This window comes from Salvelinus fontinalis, unplaced genomic scaffold (assembly GCF_029448725.1).
Source record: "Salvelinus fontinalis isolate EN_2023a unplaced genomic scaffold, ASM2944872v1 scaffold_0205, whole genome shotgun sequence".
In the NCBI taxonomy this organism is placed as follows: Eukaryota; Metazoa; Chordata; class Actinopteri; order Salmoniformes; family Salmonidae; genus Salvelinus; species Salvelinus fontinalis.
The window spans coordinates 175,001-196,671 of NW_026600414.1; the positions used below are offsets into that span (position 1 = coordinate 175,001).

Here is a 21,671-nt window from a genome sequence, read left to right on the forward strand (position 1 = left end):
AAGTCCAAGAAGATCATCAAGGACCTCAGCCACCAGACCTACACCCCTCTACCATCTAGAAGATCATCAAGGACCTTAACCACCTGAGCCACGGCCAGGGTGTGACACCATCCTATATAACTACTGTCTATACTGTCTACACATATCATTCTATATAACTACTGTCTATACACACCATCCTATATAACTACTGTCTATACTGTCTATACACACCATCCTATATAACTACTATCTATACACACCATCCTATATAACTACTGTCTATACTGTCTACACATATCATTCTATATAACTACTGTCTATACACACCATCCTATATAACTACTGTCTATACACACCATCCTATATAACTACTGTCTATACTGTCTATACACATCATTCTATATAACTACTGTCTATACACACCATCCTATATAACTACTGTCTATACTGTCTATACACATCATTCTATATAACTACTGTCTATACTGTCTATACACACCATCCTATATAACTACTATCTATACACACCATCCTATATAACTACTGTCTATACACACCATCCTATATAACTACTGTCTATACTGTCTATACACACCATCCTATATAACTACTGTCTATACACACCATCCTATATAACTACTGTCTATAAACACCATCCTATATAACTACTGTCTATACACACCATCCTATATAACTACTGTCTATACTGTCTATACACACCATCCTATATAACTACTATCTATACACACCATCCTATATAACTACTGTCTATACTGTCTACACACATCATTCTATATAACTACTGTCTATACACACCATCCTATATAACTACTGTCTATACACACCATCCTATATAACTACTGTCTATACTGTCTATACACATCATTCTATATAACTACTGTCTATACTGTCTATACACACCATCCTATATAACAACTGTCTATACTGTCTATACACACCATCCTATATAACTACTGTCTATACACACCATCCTATATAACTACTGTCTATACACACCATCCTATATAACTACTGTCGGGTATATCTCCCGGGTGGCGCAGTGGCTCTAGGGCACTGCATCGCAGAGTCTCTGGGTTCACGCCCAGGCTCTGTCGCAGCCGGCCGCAACCGGGAGGTCCGTGGGGCGACGCACAATTGGCATAGCGTCGTCCGGGTTAGGGGTTAGGGAGGGATTGGCCGGTAGGGATAACCTTGTCTCAGTATGTAAAAAATGTAATAAAATGTATGCACTCTACTGTAAGTCGCTCTGGATAAGAGCGTCTGCTAAATGACTAAAATGTAAATGTCAAATGATATACACACCATCCTATATAACTACTGTCTATACTGTCTATACACACCATCCTATATAACTACTGTCTATACACACCATCCTATATAACTACTGTCTATGCACACCATCCTATATAACTACTGTCTATGCTGTCTATACACACTATCCTATATAACTACTGTCTATACTGTCTATGCACACCATCCTATATAACTACTGTCTATACACACCATCCTATATAACTACTGTCTATACACACCATCCTATATAACTACTGTCTATACACACCATCCTATATAACTACTGTCTATACACACCATCCTATATAACTACTGTCTATACACACCATCCTATATAACTACTGTCTATACTGTCTATACACACCGTCCTATATATGTAACAGTATAACTTTAAACCGTCCCCTCGCCCCGACACGGGTGCGAACCAGGGACCCTCTGCACACAACGGTTGCCCACGAAGCACGGTCGTTACCCATCGCTCCACAAAGGCCACGGCCCTTGCAGAGCAAGGGGCAACACTACTTAAGTCTCAGAGCAAGTGACGTAACTGATTGAAATGCTACTAGCGCGTACCCGCTAACTAGCTAGCCATTTCACATCCGTTACACTCACCCCCCTTTCAACCTCCTCCTTTTCAGCAGCAACCAGTGATCCGGGTCAACAGCATCAATGTAAGTGTATAACTTTAAACCGTCCCCTCGCCCCGACACGGGCGCGAACCAGGGACCCTCTGCACACATCAACAACGGTTGCCCACGAAGCACGGTCGTTACCCATCGCTCCACAAAGGCCACGGCCCTTGCAGAGCAAGGGGCAACACTACTTAAGTCTCAGAGCAAGTGACGTAACTGATTGAAATGCTACTAGCGCGTACCCGCCAACTAGCTAGCCATTTCACATCCGTTACATCTATACACACCATCCTATATAACTACTGTCTATACACACCATCCTATATAACTACTGTCTATACACACCATCCTATATAACTACTGTCTATAAACACCATCCTATATAACTACTGTCTATAAACACCATCCTATATAACTACTGTCTATACTGTCTATACACACCATCCTATATAACTACTGTCTATACACACCATCCTATATAACTACTGTCTATAAACACCATCCTATATAACTACTGTCTATACTGTCTATACACACCATCCTATATAACTACTGTCTATACACACCATCCTATATAACTACTGTCTATAAACACCATCCTATATAACTACTGTCTATACTGTCTATACACACCATCCTATATAACTACTGTCTATACACACCATCCTATATAGCTACTGTCTATACACACCATCCTATATAGCTACTGTCTATACTGTCTATACACACCATCCTATATTACTACTGTCTATACTGTCTATACACACCATCCTATATAGCTACTGTCTATACACACCATCCTATATAGCTACTGTCTATACACACCATCCTATATAGCTACTGTCTATACTGTCTATACACACCATCCTATATTACTACTGTCTATACACACCATCCTATATAACTACTGTCTATACTGTCTATACACACCATCCTATATTACTACTGTCTATACTGTCTATACACACCATCCTATATAGCTACTGTCTATACTGTCTATACACACCATCCTATATTACTACTGTCTATACTGTCTATACACACCATCCTATATAACTACTGTCTATACTGTCTATACACCCCATCCTATATAACTACTGTCTACACACACCATCCTATATAACTACTGTCTATAAACACCATCCTATATAACTACTGTCTATACTGTCTATACACACCATCCTATATAACTACTGTCTATAAACACCATCCTATATAACTACTGTCTATACTGTCTATACACACCATCCTATATAACTACTGTCTATACTGTCTATACACCCCATCCTATATAACTACTGTCTATACACACCATCCTATATAACTACTGTCTGTACACACCATCCTATATAACTACTGTCTATACTGTCTATACACACCATCCTATATAACTACTGTCTATAATGTCTATACACACCATCCTATATAACTACTGTCTATACACACCATCCTATATAACTACTGTCTATACACACCATCCTATATAACTACTATCTATACTGTCTATACACACCGTCCTATATAACTACTGTCAATACACACCATCCTATATAACTACTGTCTATACTGTCTATACACACCATCCCATATAACTACTGTCTATACACACCATCCTATATAACTACTGTCTATACACACCATCCTATATAACTACTGTCTATACACACCATCCTATATAACTACTGTCTATACACACCATCCTATATAACTACTGTCTATACACACCATCCTATATAACTACTGTCTATACACACCATCCTATATAACTACTGTCTATACACACCATCCTATATAACTACTGTCTATACACACCATCCTATATAACTACTGTCTATACTGTCTATACACACCATCCTATATAACTACTGTCTATAAACACCATCCTATATAACTACTGTCTATACACACCATCCTATATAACTACTGTCTATACTGTCTATACACATCATTCTATATAACTACTGTCTATACTGTCTATACACACCATCCTATATAACTACTGTCTATACACACCATCCTATATAACTACTGTCTATACTGTCTATACACATCATTCTATATAACTACTGTCTATACTGTCTATACACACCATCCTATATAACTACTGTCTATACACACCATCCTATATAACTACTGTCTATACTGTCTATACACATCATTCTATATAACTACTGTCTATACTGTCTATACACACCATCTGTCACGATCGTCCATGGGAGAGAGATAGGACCAAGGCGCAGCGTGTAAATAATACATCTTCTCTTTATTTAGGAGAGGAACTAACGAAGCAAAACAACAAATCCAAGAACGTGAAACCAAAACCGACTAAATGCAAAACATGCCAACTTGAAACAGACCTAGACACAGACTAAGACACAGACTAAGACAATGACTAAGTCAATGACCCAACAAACACATGATGCCTATGGCCGCCTAAAATATGGCTCCCAATCAGAGACAAATGAAAGACACCTGTCTCTGATTGAGAAACCACTCAGGCAACCATAGACATACCTAGAAACCCTCACTAAACCATAGACATACCTAGACATACTCACTCAACACAAAACCACAAACACAAAACCCAACAACCCCTTAACCATATAATCACCCAAAACACAAACCTTCCCCATGTCACACCCTGACCTAACAAACATAATAAAGGAAACAAAGATAACTAAGGCCAGGGTGTGACACCATCCTATATAACTACTGTCTATACTGTCTACACACATCATTCTATATAACTACTGTCTATACACACCATCCTATATAACTACTGTCTATACTGTCTATACACACCATCCTATATAACTACTGTCTATACACACCATCCTATATAACTACTGTCTATACTGTCTATACACACCATCCTATATAACTACTGTCTATACACACCATCCTATCTAACTACTGTCTATAAACACCATCCTATATAACTACTGTCTATACTGTCTATACACACCATCCTATATAACTACTGTCTATACTGTCTATACACACCATCCTATATAACTACTGTCTATACACACCATCCTATATAACTACTGTCTATACACACCATCCTATATAACTACTGTCTATACACACCATCCTATATAACTACTGTCTATACTGTCTATACACACCATCCTATATAACTACTGTCTATACACACCATCCTATATAACTACTGTCTATACACACCCTCCTATATAACTACTGTCTATACACACCATCCTATATTACTACTGTCTATACTGTCTATACACACCATCCTATATAACTACTGTCTATACACACCGTTCTATATAACTACTGTCTATAAACACCATCCTATATAACTACTGTCTATACTGTATATACACACCATCCTATATAACTACTGTCTATACACACCCTCCTATATAACTACTGTCTATACACACCATCCTATATAACTACTGTCTATACACACCATCCTATATAACTACTGTCTATACACACCGTTCTATATAACTACTGTCTATAAACACCATCCTATATAACTACTGTCTATACTGTATATACACACCATCCTATATAACTACTGTCTATACACACCCTCCTATATAACTACTGTCTATACACACCATCCTATATAACTACTGTCTATACACACCATCCTATATAACTACTGTCTATACACACCGTCCTATATAACTACTGTCTATAAACACCATCCTATATAACTACTGTCTATACTGTCTATACACACCATCCTATATAACTACTGTCTATACTGTCTATACACACCATCCTATATAACTACTGTCTATACTGTCTATACACACCATCCTATATAACTACTGTCTATACACACCATCCTATATAACTACTGTCTATACACACCATCCTATATAACTACTGTCTATACACACCATCCTATATAACTACTGTCTATAAACACCATCCTATATAACTACTGTCTATACTGTCTATACACACCATCCTATATAACTACTGTCTATACTGTCTATACACACCATCCTATATAACTACTATCTATACACACCATCCTATATAACTACTGTCTATACTGTCTATACACACCATCCTATATAACTACTATCTATACACACCATCCTATATAACTACTATCTATACACATCATTCTATATAACTACTGTCTATACACACCATCCTATATAACAGGGGTGTCAAACTCATTCCACGGAGGGCCTAGTGTCTGCAGGTTTTTGGTTTTTCCTTTCAATAAAGCCCTAGACAACCAGGTGTGGGGAGTTCGTAACTAATTAGTGATGTTAATTCATCAATCAAGTATAAGGGAGGAGCGAAAACCCGCAGACACTCGGCCCCCCGTGGAATGAGTTTGACACCTGTGCTATATAACTACTGTCTATACACACCATCCTATATAACTACTGTCTATAAACACCATCCTGTATAACTACTGTCTATAAACACCATCCTATATAACTACTGTCTATACTGTCTATACACACCATCCTATATAACTACTGTCTATACACACCATCCTATATAACTACTGTCTATACACACCATCCTATATAACTACTGTCTATACACACCATCCTATATAACTACTGTCTATACACACCATCCTATATAACTACTGTCTATACACACCATCCTATATAACTACTGTCTATACACACCATCCTATATAACTACTGTCTATACACACCATCCTATATAACTACTGTCTATACACACCATCCTATATAACTACTGTCTATACACACCATCCTATATAACTACTGTCTATACACACCATCCTATATAACTACTGTCTATACACACCATCCTATATAACTACTGTCTATACACACCATCCTATATAACTACTGTCTATACACACCATCCTATATAACTACTGTCTATACACACCATCCTATATAACTACTGTCTATACACACCATCCTATATAACTACTGTCTATACACACCATCCTATATTACTACTGTCTATACACACCATCCTATATTACTACTGTCTATAAACACCATCCTATATAACTACTGTCTATACTGTCTATACACACCATCCTATATAACTACTGTCTATACACACCATCCTATATAACTACTGTCTATACACACCATCCTATATAACTACTGTCTATAAACACCATCCTATATAACTACTATCTATACACACCATCCTATATAACTACTGTCTATACTGTCTATACACACCATCCTATATAACTACTGTCTATACACACCATCCTATATAACTACTGTCTATAAACACCATCCTATATAACTACTGTCTATAAACACCATCCTATATAACTACTGTCTATACACACCATCCTATATAACTACTGTCTATACTGTCTATACACACCATCCTATATAACTACTGTCTATACACACCATCCTATATAACTACTGTCTATACACACCATCCTATATAACTACTGTCTATACACACCATCCTATATAACTACTGTCTATACTGTCTATACACACCATCCTATATAACTACTGTCTATAAACACCATCCTATATAACTACTATCTATACACACCATCCTATATAACTACTGTCTATACTGTCTATACACACCATCCTATATAACTACTGTCTATAAACACCATCCTATATAACTACTGTCTATGCTGTCTATACACACCATCCTATATAACTACTGTCTATACACACCATCCTATATAACTACTGTCTATACACACCATCCTATATAACTACTGTCTATAAACACCATCCTATATAACTACTGTCTATAAACACCATCCTATATAACTACTGTCTATACACACCATCCTATATAACTACTGTCTATACACACCGTCCTATATAACTACTGTCTATACACACCGTCCTATATAACTACTGTCTATAAACACCATCCTATATAACTACTGTCTATAAACACCATCCTATATAACTACTGTCTATAAACACCATCCTATATAACTACTGTCTATAAACACCATCCTATTTAACTACTGTCTATACTGTCTATACACACCATCCTATATAACTACTGTCTATACTGTCTATACACACCATCCTATATAACTACTGTCTATACTGTCTATACACACACCATCCTATATAACTACTGTCTATACACACAATCCTATATAACTACTGTCTATACACACCATCCTATATAACTACTGTCTATACACACCATCCTATATAACTACTGTCTATACACACCATCCTATATAACTACTGTCTATACACACCATCCGATATAACTACTGTCTATACACACCATCCTATATAACTACTGTCTATAAACACCATCCTATATAACTACTGTCTATACTGTCTATACACACCATCCTATATAACTACTGTCTATACTGTCTATACACACCATCCTATATAACTACTGTCTATACTGTCTATACACACACCATCCTATATAACTACTGTCTATACACACCATCCTATATAACTACTGTCTATACACACCATCCTATATAACTACTGTCTATACACACCATCCTATATAACTACTGTCTATACACACCATCCTATATAACTACTGTCTATACACACCATCCTATATAACTACTGTATATACACACCATCCTATATAACTACTGTCTATACTGTCTATACACACCATCCTATATAACTACTGTCTATAAACACCATCCTATATAACTACTGTCTATACTGTCTATACACACCATCCTATATAACTACTGTCTATACTGTCTATACACACCATCCTATATAACTACTGTCTATACACACCATCCTATATAACTACTGTCTATACTGTCTATACACACCATCCTATATAACTACTGTCTATACTGTCTATACACACCATCCTATATAACTACTGTCTATACACACCATCCTATATAACTACTGTCTATACTGTCTATACACACCATCCTATATAACTACTGTCTATAAACACCATCCTATATAACTACTGTCTATACTGTCTATACACACCATCCTGTATAACTACTGTCTATAAACACCATCCTATATAACTACTGTCTATACACACCATCCTATATAACTACTGTCTATTCTGTCTATACACACCATCCTATATAACTACTGTCTATACACACCATCCTATATAACTACTGTCTATACACACCATCCTATATAACTACTGTCTATACTGTCTATACACACCATCCTATATAACTACTGTCTATAAACACCATCCTATATAACTACTGTCTATACACACCATCCTATATAACTACTGTCTATACTGTCTATACACACCATCCTATATAACTACTGTCTATACACACCATCCTATATAACTACTTTCTATACACACCATCCTATATAACTACTGTCTATACACACCATCCTATATAACTACTGTCTATACACACCATTATACATGTAAAAACCAGGGCAGCTGGAAAAACTGCTGCTTTATTTGACAGACGTAAAAAAATATAATGGATTGTTACGTAGTCTTTCCTCCAGAGACTCTGTAAATGTAAACAAATGAACTACACGTTGATTTAGCTCGTGAAATACTGAGTACATTTCAAGCTACCTGTATGAAAAACCAATGTCCCAAAGGCACTATTTCAAATTCCTATTTTAAATTCTTAATTAAAAAAACTTTTCACCAAAAATTACCCAACAACGTGTGACTGTAAAGTTCTTCAATGTGCAGGGAAAGATTGGAAACAGTATGACATGTTGAGTAGTGGGTAGTGGTAGTGGGTAGTGGGTATTGGGTAGTGGTAGTGGGTAGTGGGTAGTGGGTACTGGGTAGTGGTAGTGGGTATTGGGTAGTGGGCAGTGGGTAGTGGTAGTGGGTAGTGGTACTGGGTCCTGGGTCCTGGGTAGTGGGTAGTGGGTAGAAGTAGCGGGTAGTGGTAGTGGGTAGTGGTAGTGGGTATTGTGTAGATCACGCTAATTTAGATAGTGAAGTGATTTACAGGAAGACACCTCTAAAGTTGACAGTGGAGTGATTTACAGGAAGACAACGCTAAACTATACAGTGGAGTGATTTACAGGAAGACAACTAGACAGTGGAGTGATTTACAGGAAGACACCTAGACAGAGGAGTGATTTACAGGAAGACAACTAGACAGTGGAGTGATTTACAGGAAGACAACTAGACAGTGGAGTGATTTACAGGAAGACAACTCTAAACTAGACAGTGGAGTGATTTACAGGAAGACAAGTAGACAGTGGAGTGATTTACAGGAAGACAACTAGACAGTGGAGTGATTTACAGGAAGACAACTCTAAACTAGACAGAGGAGTGATTTACAGGAAGACAACTCTAAACTAGACAGTGGAGTGATTTACAGGAAGACAACTAGACAGTGGAGTGATTTACAGGAAGACAACTCTAAACTAGACAGTGGAGTGATTTACAGGAAGACAACTCTAAACTAGACAGTGGAGTGATTTACAGGAAGACAACTAGACAGTGGAGTGATTTACAGGATCAGAGAGCTGTACAAGACAACAGATGGAGCCTGTCCAAAACCTCCCAGCCCTCCTCTCTCCTCCCCCTCCTCTCATCCTCCTCCCTCCCTCTGACACCTGGCCAGCAGGGCTAATGTTATTCTACCACCTGGCCAGACCATCACAGCACATCATCAAAGTTTGTTCTCCGGAGGGCACCGAGTCGGAATCTCTACCGAGACGTCTCTAATGATCGAGAGGTGGAAGATACATGGTCTCACCTAGTGACAGGAGGAAAACAGGCCGGGATTACCAACAGGTGTTCACAGCATCCCGTAGGTCCATTAGGACATGTCTCCCAAATGGGACCCTATTCCCTACATAGTGCACTACTTTTGACCAAATCCTTACGGGCCCTATAGGTAATAGGGTGCCATTTGGGACGCACACTCTCTGTGTTCTGACAACTGCCTCCCTGCCTGGTCTCAGTCTCCTAAAGCTTAAGCACTTTGTTTCTCTACATGAGGAAGTCCTACAGGTAACTGCCAAAGTAAAGGAAACACCAACATAGTGTCCTAACAGGATGTAGATCCACTACGAGCAGCCAGCACAGCTTCAGTGCACCTTGTCATAGGTTCTCCAAGTGTCTGGAACTCTATTGGAGGGATGCAAGACCATTTTTCCCACAATAAATTCCTTAATTTGGTGTTTTGTTGATGGTGGTGGAGAAACCGCTGACTCAGGCGTCGCTCCTGAATCTCCCATACGTATTCGATTGGGTTGAGATCAGGTGACTGATGAGATGACCATGGCATACGGTTTACATCGTTTTCATGCTCCTCAAACCATTCAGTGACGACTCGTGCCTTGTGGGCATTGTCATCCTATGGGGGCATAGCCATGGTAGCCAAAATAATGGCCTGCCCAGCATTTATATACATGACCCTAATCATGATGGGATGTTAATTGCTTAATTAACTCAGGAACCACACCTGTGTGGAAGCACCTGCTTTCAATATACTTTGTATCCCTCATTTACTATGAGGGGATAGTGTTTCCATTATTTTGTTAGTTACCAGTATACTTCACTGACTCCCCTCACAGCACCAGTTTGTAACAGTCCTGAAATGTAATTTCGCGTTTCTGTCAAAATATTTCCTCCAGAATGGCAGCAAGACTAGGTAAGAATTCACCGATAAAGATGAATCGGCATGCTATTAGTCTTTTTGTTCTACCTATGGGGCCTACAGGGTCTGTGTGAGTGCATGCGTGTCAAGCAGACCCTAGTCAGTGGCAGTGGGCCAGACTCCCTGATGGTCTGTAATACAGTAAGACAACTGGAAGACAGACCCTAGTCAGTGGGCCAGACTCCCTGATGGTCTGTAATACAGTAAGACAGACCCTAGTCAGTGGGCCAGACTCCCTGATGGTCTGTAATACAGTAAGACAGACCCTAGTCAGTGGGCCAGACTCCCTGATGGTCTGTAATACAGTAAGACAGAGCCTAGTCAGTGGGCCAGACTCCCTGATGGTCTGTAATACAGTAAGACAACAGGAAGACAGAGCCTAGTCATTGGGCCAGACTCCCTGATGGTCTGTAATACAATAAGACAGAGCCTAGTCAGTGGGCCAGAATCCCTGATGGTCTGTAATACAGTAAGACAGACCCTAGTCAGTGGGCCAGACGCCCCGATGGTCTGTAATACAATAAGACAGAGCCTAGTCAGTGGGCCAGACTCCCTGATGGTCTGTAATACAGTAAGACAGACCCTAGTCAGTGGGCCAGACTCCCTGATGGTCTGTAATACAGTAAGACAGACCCTAGTCAGTGGACCAGACTCCCTGATGGTCTGTGATACAGTAAGACAACAGGAAGACAGACTCTAGTCAGTGGGCCAGACTCCCTGATGGTCTGTAATACAGTAAGACAGAGCCTAGTCAGTGGGCCAGACTCCTTGATGGTCTGTAATACAATAAGACAGAGCCTAGTCAGTGGGCCAGACTCCCTGATGGTCTGTAATACAGTAAGACAGAGCCTAGTCAGTGGGCCAGACTCCCTGATGGTCTGTAATACAGTAAGACAACAGGAAGACAGAGCCTAGTCATTGGGCCAGACTCCCTGATGGTCTGTAATACAATAAGACAGACCCTAGTCAGTGGGCCAGACTCCCTGATGGTCTGTAATACAGTAAGACAACAGGAAGACAGACCCTAGTCAGTGGGCCAGACTCCCTGATGGTCTGTAATACAATAGGACAGACCCTAGTCAGTGGGCCAGACTCCCTGATGGTCTGTAATACAGTAAGACAGACCCTAGTCAGTGGACCAGACTCCCTGATGGTCTGTGATACAGTAAGACAACAGGAAGACAGACTCTAGTCAGTGGGCCAGACTCCCTGATGGTCTGTAATACAGTAAGACAGAGCCTAGTCAGTGGGCCAGACTCCTTGATGGTCTGTAATACAATAAGACAGAGCCTAGTCAGTGGGCCAGACTCCCTGATGGTCTGTAATACAGTAAGACAGACCCTAGTCAGTGGGCCAGACTCCCTGATGGTCTGTAATACAGTAAGACAGAGCCTAGTCAGTGGGCCAGACTCCCTGATGGTCTGTAATACAGTAAGACAACAGGAAGACAGACCCTAGTCAGTGGGCCAGACTCCCTGATGGTCTGTAATACAGTAAGACAACAGGAAGACAGACCCTAGTCAGTGGGCCAGACTCCCTGATGGTCTGTAATACAATAGGACAGACCCTAGTCAGTGGGCCAGACTCCCTGATGGTCTGTAATACAGGAAGACAGGCCCTAGTCAGTGGGACAGACTCCCTGATGGTCTGTAATACAGTAAGACAACAGGACGGTGCCACGTTGAAAGTCACTGAGCTCTTTAGTACGTGCCATTACAGTGCCAACGTTTGTCTATGGAGATTGCATGGCTGTGTGCTCAATTTTATACACCTGTCAGCCACGTGTGTGGCTGAAATAGTCGAATCCACTCATTTGAAGAGGTGTCCACATACTTTTGGTCATGTACTAGTGCACTTGTTGCATTTTGAATGCTTCAGCAGGACAGGAAAATTGGCAAATTCACACACTTATGAAGAAAACATCCTTGGTCATCCCTACTGACTCTGATCTGGAGGACTCACGAAAAAAATGCTTTGTTTGAAAATGGTATGTGAGTGTTGGAGTATGCCCCTGACTGTCAATAGTCATTTGTAAAAATGGTGCTGTCTGTTTTGCTTAATATAAGTACATTTATATTATTTATACTTTACTTTTGATACTTAAGTATATTCTAACAATTACATTTTGTTTCGATACTTAAGTATATTTAAAACCAAATGCTTTAGATGTTTACGGGGGGGGGGGGGGGGGGTGAGATGAATTATTCTAAATAATTTAGAACAGGCCAGAATAGTTCTGTTGGATTGATATTGATTGAACAATAACTGATTAGCCATATCCAGAAAATACAGCCACACTGCAGAAACACCAGGAGTAAAGGCTTGTAAAAGTTGTAATACTTTACTGATTGATTCATTGATAGATTATGTTGATCTCTCATACATCATCTAGAGGGATAGAGATCTTTCTGAGGTCTGTACAGGGAAGAAGAGAGAATAGGGGGAGAGGAGGGAAGAGGGGAGAAGAGAGAAGATAGAAGAGGGGAGAGGAGGGAAGATAGAAGAGGGGAGAGGAGGGAAAAGAGGAGACGAGAGAAGAGACGAGAGGAAAGAAGAGGGGAGAGGAGGGAAGAGGGGAGAAGAGAGAACAGGGAAGAGGAGAGAAGAGAGAAGAGGGGAGAGGAGAGAAGAGTGAAGAGGGGAGAGAAGGGAAGAGGGGAGAGGAGAGAAGAGACGAGAGGAGAGGGGAGAGGAGGTAAGAGGGGAGATGAGAGAAGAGGGGAGAGGAGAGAAGAGGGGAGAGGAGAGAAGAGAAGGAGGGGAGAGGAGAGAAGAGGGGAGAGGAGAGAAGAGAAGGTGGGGAGAGGAGAGAAGAGGGGAGAGGAGGTAAGTGGGGAGATGAGGTAAGAGGGGAGAAGAGAGAAGAGGGGAGAGGAGGGAAGAGGGGAGAGGAGGGAAGAGGGGAGAGGAGAGAAGAGGAGAGGAGAGAAGAGGTAAGAGGGGAGAGGTAAGAGGGGAGAGAAGAGGGGAGAGGAGAGAAGAGGGGAGAAGAGGGGAGAGAAGAGGAGAGGAGAGATGAGGTAAGAGGGGAGAGGAGAGAAGAGGGGAGAGGAGAGAAGAGGGGAGAGGAGAGAAGAGGGGAGGGGAGGGAAGCGGGGAGAAGAGGGGAGAGGAGAGAAGAGGGGAGAGGAGGGAAGAGGGGAGAAGAGTGAAGAGGAGAGAGGAGAGAAGAGGGGAGAGGAGGTAGAGGGGAGAGGAGGTAAGATGGGAGAAGAGAGAAGAGGGGAGAGGAGAGAAGAGGGGAGAGGAGAGGAGAGAAGATGGGAGATAAGAAGGGAGAGGAGAGAAGAGGGGAGAGGAGGTAAGATGGGAGAAGAGAGAAGAGGGGAGAGGAGGTAAGATGGGAGAAGAGAGAAGAGGGGAGAGGAGGAAGAGGGGAGAGGAGGTAAGATGGGAGAAGAGAGAAGAGGGGAGAAGAGAGAAGAGGGGAGAGGAGAGGAGAGAAGATGGGAGATAAGAAGGGAGAGGAGAGAAGAGGGGAGAGGAGAGAAGAGGGGAGAGGAGGTAAGATGGGAGAAGAGATAAAATGGGAGAGGAGAGAAGAGGGGAGAGGAGGTAAGTGTGAAGCCGCTACCACACCCTACTGTTTACGAGATGGTCTGTCTGCTGGAACTGAGACAGCATACGCATTGACTAAAGACTCTTTCTCTATTTCTCTCTTTCCCTCTGTCTCTCGCTCTCTCTCTCCAACACTCTCTCCCTCGCTCCCTCACTCTGTACTCTTTCCTCACCTCCCCCCTCCATCTCTGGGCTGAGAGTGGGTAGTGTCTCCTCTCTAACTGAGGCAGCATACGCATTGACTAGACACTCTCTCTCTATTTTTCTCTCTCTCTCTCTCTAACACACCCACACCCACACACACACACACACAAAAACAAATAAGTCCATTTCCAGCCCAGTAACTTTATCCCTAGCAGGCCCTGTCCCTTCCCTCCTCAACAACCTCAACACAGAGAGAGTCAGGGGAGTGAAACAGGGAAGACAAAGCTTTCCTGTTTCTCATAGCATTGGTTGTTTGAATAACTATCCATGATGTAAACACCATCTATCCAATCCCTGATATTTGTGATGTGATGTTGAAGAGAAAGGGCCATCTAAACCCCAGTATTTAATACCGTGAGGACATGGTACTGAACCATGTCTCTGGACTGGAATGTGTTGTTTTAAAGACTCGGGTTCCTCTGGACTCCGGTTCCTCTGGACTCTGGTTCTGGTACTGTAATGCACATAAATGTAAGAAGTCTTCTGATTTTATTTAATATTTGGATAAGAACTGCAGACCCAGATGTGTTTAATGCTTTCTGAAAACTGGCTCAAAAACTCTGTCACTGAAAAAGACATTGATGTTTATCGGTCTGACCTAACTCTATATTAGTAAGACCCCTTGACGTATGAACCAAAAAAAAAATATATATATATATATATGATGAACATTTTTATTTCGCCATACTGCTATTAGCCAATAGAAACACATTGAATAACAGATAGTCCTTACTGCTATTAGCCAATAGAAACACATCGAATAACAGATAGTCCTTACTGCTATTAACCAATAGAAACACATTGAATAACAGATAGTCCTTACTGCTATTAGCCAATAGAAACGCATTGAATAACAGATAGTCCTTACTACTATTAGCCAATAGAAACACATTGAATAACAGATAGTCCTTACTGCTATTAGCCAATAGAAACACATTGAATAACAGATAGTCCTTACTGCTATTAGCCAATAGAAACACATTGAATAACAGATAGTCCATACTGCTATTAGCCAATAGAAACACATTGAATAACAGATAGTCCTTACTGCTATTAGCCAATAGAAACACATTGAATAACAGATAGTCCTTACTGCTATTAGCCAATAGAAACACATTGAATAACAGATTCACTACATGGAACAACAGACTCTAGGGGGTTAAACAACTAATTGACCGAAGTCGGTTTAATTACTTGAATTCCATTTATCTTAAATTTTGGGGGGGTGGTAAAAGCCCAACGTGCCGTTTCTCTAGGGAACACGTGTCAAACTCGCTCCACAGAGGGCTGGTTGTGCTTTTCCTTTGTACTTGATTAAGGAAGTAAGGTCACTAATTACTAAAGGTACTCGCCTCACCTGGTGGTCTTAGTTGAAAGGAAACAATAAAAACCAGTCGACTCGGGAATGAGTTTGACACCGCTGACCTGGAGAGATATTATAGTCATTAACGAAAGAAATCAACTCAAGAACTATGTGGAACGCTGGGGGGCTGAAAGGGAGTTGTAGCTTTCATTAAGAAAATATTCAACTTAGTTCCAAGCAGAAATGTGATAAATTAGGGTGCTCCCGAGTGGCGCAGCGGTCTAAGCCACTGCATCACTACAGATCCAGGTTCAATCCCAGGCTGTGTAGCAGCTGGCCGCGACCGGGAGACCCATGAAGCGGCGCACACTTGGCCCAGCGTCGTCCGGGTTAGGGGAGGGTATGGCCCAGCGTCGTCCGGGTTAAGGGAGGGTATGGCCCAGCGTCGTCCGGGTTAAGGGAGGGTATGGCCCAGCGTCGTCCGGGTTAAGGGAGGGTATGGCCCAGCGTCGTCCGGGTTAAGGGAGGGTATGGCCCAGCGTCGTCCGGGTTAGGGGAGGGTATGGCCCAGCGTCGTCCGGGTTAAGGGAGGGTATGGCCCAGCGTCGTCCGGGTTAGGGGAGGGTTTGGCCCAGCGTCGTCCGGGTTAGGGGAGGGTATGGCCCAGCGTCGTCCGGGTTAAGGTAGGGTATGGCCCAGCGTCGTCCGGGTTAAGGTAGGGTTTGGCCTAGCATCGTCCGGGTTAAGGTAGGGTATGGCCCAGCGTCGTCCGGGTTAAGGGAGGGTATGGCCCAGCGTCGTCCGGGTTAAGGTAGGGTATGGCCCAGCGTCGTCCGGGTTAAGGTAGGGTATGGCCCAGCGTCGTCCGGGTTAAGGTAGGGTATGGCCCAGCGTCGTCCGGGTTAGGGGAGGGTATGGCCCAGCGTCGTCCGGGTTAAGGTAGGGTATGGCCCAGCGTCGTCCGGGTTAGGGGAGGGTTTGACCCAGCGTCGTCCGGGTTAGGGGAGGGTATGGCCCAGCGTCGTCCGGGTTAAGGGAGGGTTTGACCCAGCGTCGTCCGGGTTAGGGGAGGGTATGGCCCAGCGTCGTCCGGGTTAGGGGAGGGTATGGCCCAGCGTCGTCCGGGTTAGGGGAGGGTATGGCCCAGCGTCGTCCGGGTTAAGGGAGGGTTTGACCCAGCGTCGTCCGGGTTAGGGGAGGGTATGGCCCAGCGTCGTCCGGGTTAAGGGAGGGTTTGACCCAGCGTCGTCCGGGTTAGGGGAGGGTATGGCCCAGCGTCGTCCGGGTTAGGGGAGGGTATGGCCCAGCGTCGTCCGGGTTAGGGGAGGGTATGGCTCCGGCCAGGTTTCCCCTTGTCCTATCGCGCTCTAGCGACTCCTGTTGCGGGTCGGGCGCAATACATGATGACACGGCTGGCTTCCGGGTGAAGCGAGCGTTGTGTCAAGAAGCAGTGCGGCTTGGCAGGGTCGTGCTTCGCAGGACAAGGCTCTCGACCTTCGCCTCTCCTGAATTCGTACGGGAGTTTCAACGTTGGGACAAGACTGTAACTACCAATTGGAAATCACGAAAAAGGGGGAAAAAATAAATGTGATAATTAATAACTACAATGACCATAATTAATTGCTCCATTTTTTTCGGTCTCGGGGAGAAATGGATGTACTCCTGCTATGCTTTTTTATATGTGTGTGTATGTATGTGTGTATGTGTGTATATGTGTGTACATGTAGGTGTATGTGTGTTTATGTGTGTATATGTGTGTATATGTAGGTGTATGTGTGTTTATGTGTGTGTGTATATTTTATTTTACCTTTATTTAACTAGGCAAGTCAGTTAAGAACAAATTCTTATTTTCAATGACGGCCTACTAGGGATTAGTTGGTTAACAGCCTTGTTCAGGGGCAGAAAGACAGATTTGTACCTTGTCAGCTCAGGGATTCAATCTTGCAACCTTTCGGTTACTAGTCCAACACTCTAAACCACTAGGCTACCTGCCGCCCCTGAACGTTAGGTTAGATAAACACAGACCGTATAGGCCGTATGAGAGATACATGTACACAACACAATAATGAGAGAGAGGGTTTGACCCAGCGTCGTCCGGGTTAGGGGAGGGTATGGCCCAGCGTCGTCCGGGTTAAGGGAGGGTTTGACCCAGCGTCGTCCGGGTTAGGGGAGGGTATGGCCCAGCGTCGTCCGGGTTAGGGGAGGGTATGGCCCAGCGTCGTCCGGGTTAGGGGAGGGTATGGCCCAGCGTCGTCCGGGTTAAGGGAGGGTTTGACCCAGCGTCGTCCGGGTTAGGGGAGGGTATGGCCCAGCGTCGTCCGGGTTAAGGGAGGGTTTGACCCAGCGTCGTCCGGGTTAGGGGAGGGTATGGCCCAGCGTCGTCCGGGTTAAGGGAGGGTTTGACCCAGCGTCGTCCGGGTTAGGGGAGGGTATGGCCCAGCGTCGTCCGGGTTAGGGGAGGGTATGGCCCAGCGTCGTCCGGGTTAGGGGAGGGTATGGCTCCGGCCAGGTTTCCCCTTGTCCTATCGCGCTCTAGCGACTCCTGTTGCGGGTCGGGCGCAATACATGATGACACGGCTGGCTTCTGGGTGAAGCGAGCGTTGTGTCAAGAAGCAGTGCGGCTTGGCAGGGTCGTGCTTCGCAGGACAAGGCTCTCGACCTTCGCCTCTCCTGAATTCGTACGGGAGTTTCAACGTTGGGACAAGACTGTAACTACCAATTGGAAATCACGAAAAAGGGGGAAAAAATAAATGTGATAATTAATAACTACAATGACCATAATTAATTGCTCCATTTTTTTCGGTCTCGGGGAGAAATGGATGTACTCCTGCTATGCTTTTTTATATGTGTGTGTATGTATGTGTGTATGTGTGTATATGTGTGTACATGTAGGTGTATGTGTGTTTATGTGTGTATATGTGTGTATATGTAGGTGTATGTGTGTTTATGTGTGTGTGTATATTTTATTTTACCTTTATTTAACTAGGCAAGTCAGTTAAGAACAAATTCTTATTTTCAATGACGGCCTACTAGGGATTAGTTGGTTAACAGCCTTGTTCAGGGGCAGAAAGACAGATTTGTACCTTGTCAGCTCAGGGATTCAATCTTGCAACCTTTCGGTTACTAGTCCAACACTCTAAACCACTAGGCTACCTGCCGCCCCTGAACGTTAGGTTAGATAAACACAGACCGTATAGGCCGTATGAGAGATACATGTACACAACACAATAATGAGAGAGAGGGTTTGAGACAGTTTCTTGAAAAGTATGCCTTATCTTTCTTTGAAGAACTCGTAAACGGATTTCATCAGACAGCTCTGCAGCTAGGCTAGCTAAATAAGATGACTAAAGACAGTATAGTACGGGGAGAACAGAGATAACGCTGTCTGGCTGACTGGCTGCTACTGCCTAATATACACAATTGAAATATTGTACTATTTCATAGAAATTTCCTATATTTCTATTGATGTCTACCTAATGTGGACCTGACAGAGACAATGGAATATTTTCAATGTTTTGGCAATTGAACGTTCACTATATTTGGCTTTGCAATTTCCAGTAAAAAAAATCTAAAATAATTTCTGGCATTATTTCATAATGCATTTAATGTATACAAAATTTTTTTTTTTAACCGAAACCAAACCTACGTGGAGAAGCACTATTCGCTCAACACTACGCTATATACATAAAATAAATGTTTTCAGCGACCATTCTGACTTCTGTAACCAAACCCAAGCAATTGAAATATCTTGCTTTAAATATAAATCTCTGCGAATCCTTAAACCTAATTGGCTCCTGTTATTATAGAGCCCCATTTGCTATTGGCTCTCTGGATTCTATTTTAGAATTATTATCATAGAATGTCAAATCAGAATTTGTGTTTCTTAGTGACCTGAACCTAGATAGGTGGACATCCAACTCTGATCAACTCAACAATCTATATAATACCTATAATCTTTACTCAGATTGTTAACATTGTAACCAGGTTGAATGCAAATTCTCTTTGATTGTTCTTATTTTAACCAATACACCAGGTTTTAATGCGTCTGTTTTTTTTTTTGTGTGCTAATGATATAAGTGATCACTGTGCTGTTGCCTGTGTCAAGGATGGACCAATTCCTGTAGACCTTACCGTGAAATGTTTACTTACAAACCCTTAATCAACAAGAAAATGCTAAATTAAGTAAATGTTGTTTTTAAAAAAGTAACACTAAAATAACAACAACGAGGCTATATGCAGGGGGTACCGACCGGTACCAGAGTCAATGCGCGGGGGTACGGGCTAGTCAAAGTAATTGAGGTCATATGTACATGTAGGTAAAGGTAATGTGACTATGCATAGATAATAAACAGCGAGTAACAGCGGCGTAAAAAAAGGGGGTCAATGTAAACAGTCCGGGTGGATTCTTCAGCAGCCTTATTGCTTGGGGGGTAGAAGCTTTTAAGGAGCCTTTTGGACCTAGATTTGGCGTTTGTTCTGAATTCCTCTAAAAACAAAATGCATAATATTTTCCAAATACCAAATACTCTGTAAACCGTGTAATTACGACATTGGAAGAACATTCTATAGAACAATTCAAAAACGTACAAATATCTGTGAGTTTTGGAGTCGAGCTTCACCACCCATCTAGAGAACCTTGTCAGGAAACTCAAGCTGCGTATTGACTTGTATTACTGGTACAAAGCTTGTCTTTTCTTTGCCGCCAGACAGGATATAATGTGTTGTAATTATCTCTCTGTATTGAACCATAGTGATACTATGTGCTGTATATTTAGGTCTCAGGCTCTACACTGACGGCTCTTGACTGTGTCATACAACCCCTTCAGAGACATCTAACTCAATATCAGTGGTGTAAAGTACTTAAGTCAAAAATACTTTAAAGTACTACTTTAATCGTTTTTTTGGGTGTATCTGTACTTTACCTTACTCTTGATCTTTTTTGACAAATTTTAGTTTTCCTTCACTACATTCCTAAAGATAATAATATACTTATTACTCCATACATTTTCCCTGACACCCAAAACTACTCGTTACATTTTGAGTGTGTCGACGTCACCGTCCTTCTAGCCATCGCCGATCCACTTTTCATTTTCCATTTGTTTTGTCTTTGTCTTACACA

The 21,671-nt window shown here is 42.2% G+C and overlaps 1 long non-coding RNA gene across 1 annotated transcript; it reads right to left on the bottom strand.

Annotated features, from left to right (window-relative positions):
• Window positions 1-318: 318 nt before the first annotated feature.
• Window positions 319-5,176, bottom strand: LOC129844706 (uncharacterized). The gene is made up of 2 exons (XR_008757956.1): window positions 4,473-5,176; window positions 319-4,442 (listed from the first exon to the last, which is right to left on the bottom strand). It is a non-coding gene; the product is annotated as an uncharacterized LOC129844706 (long non-coding RNA).
• Window positions 5,177-21,671: the final 16,495 nt, after the last annotated feature.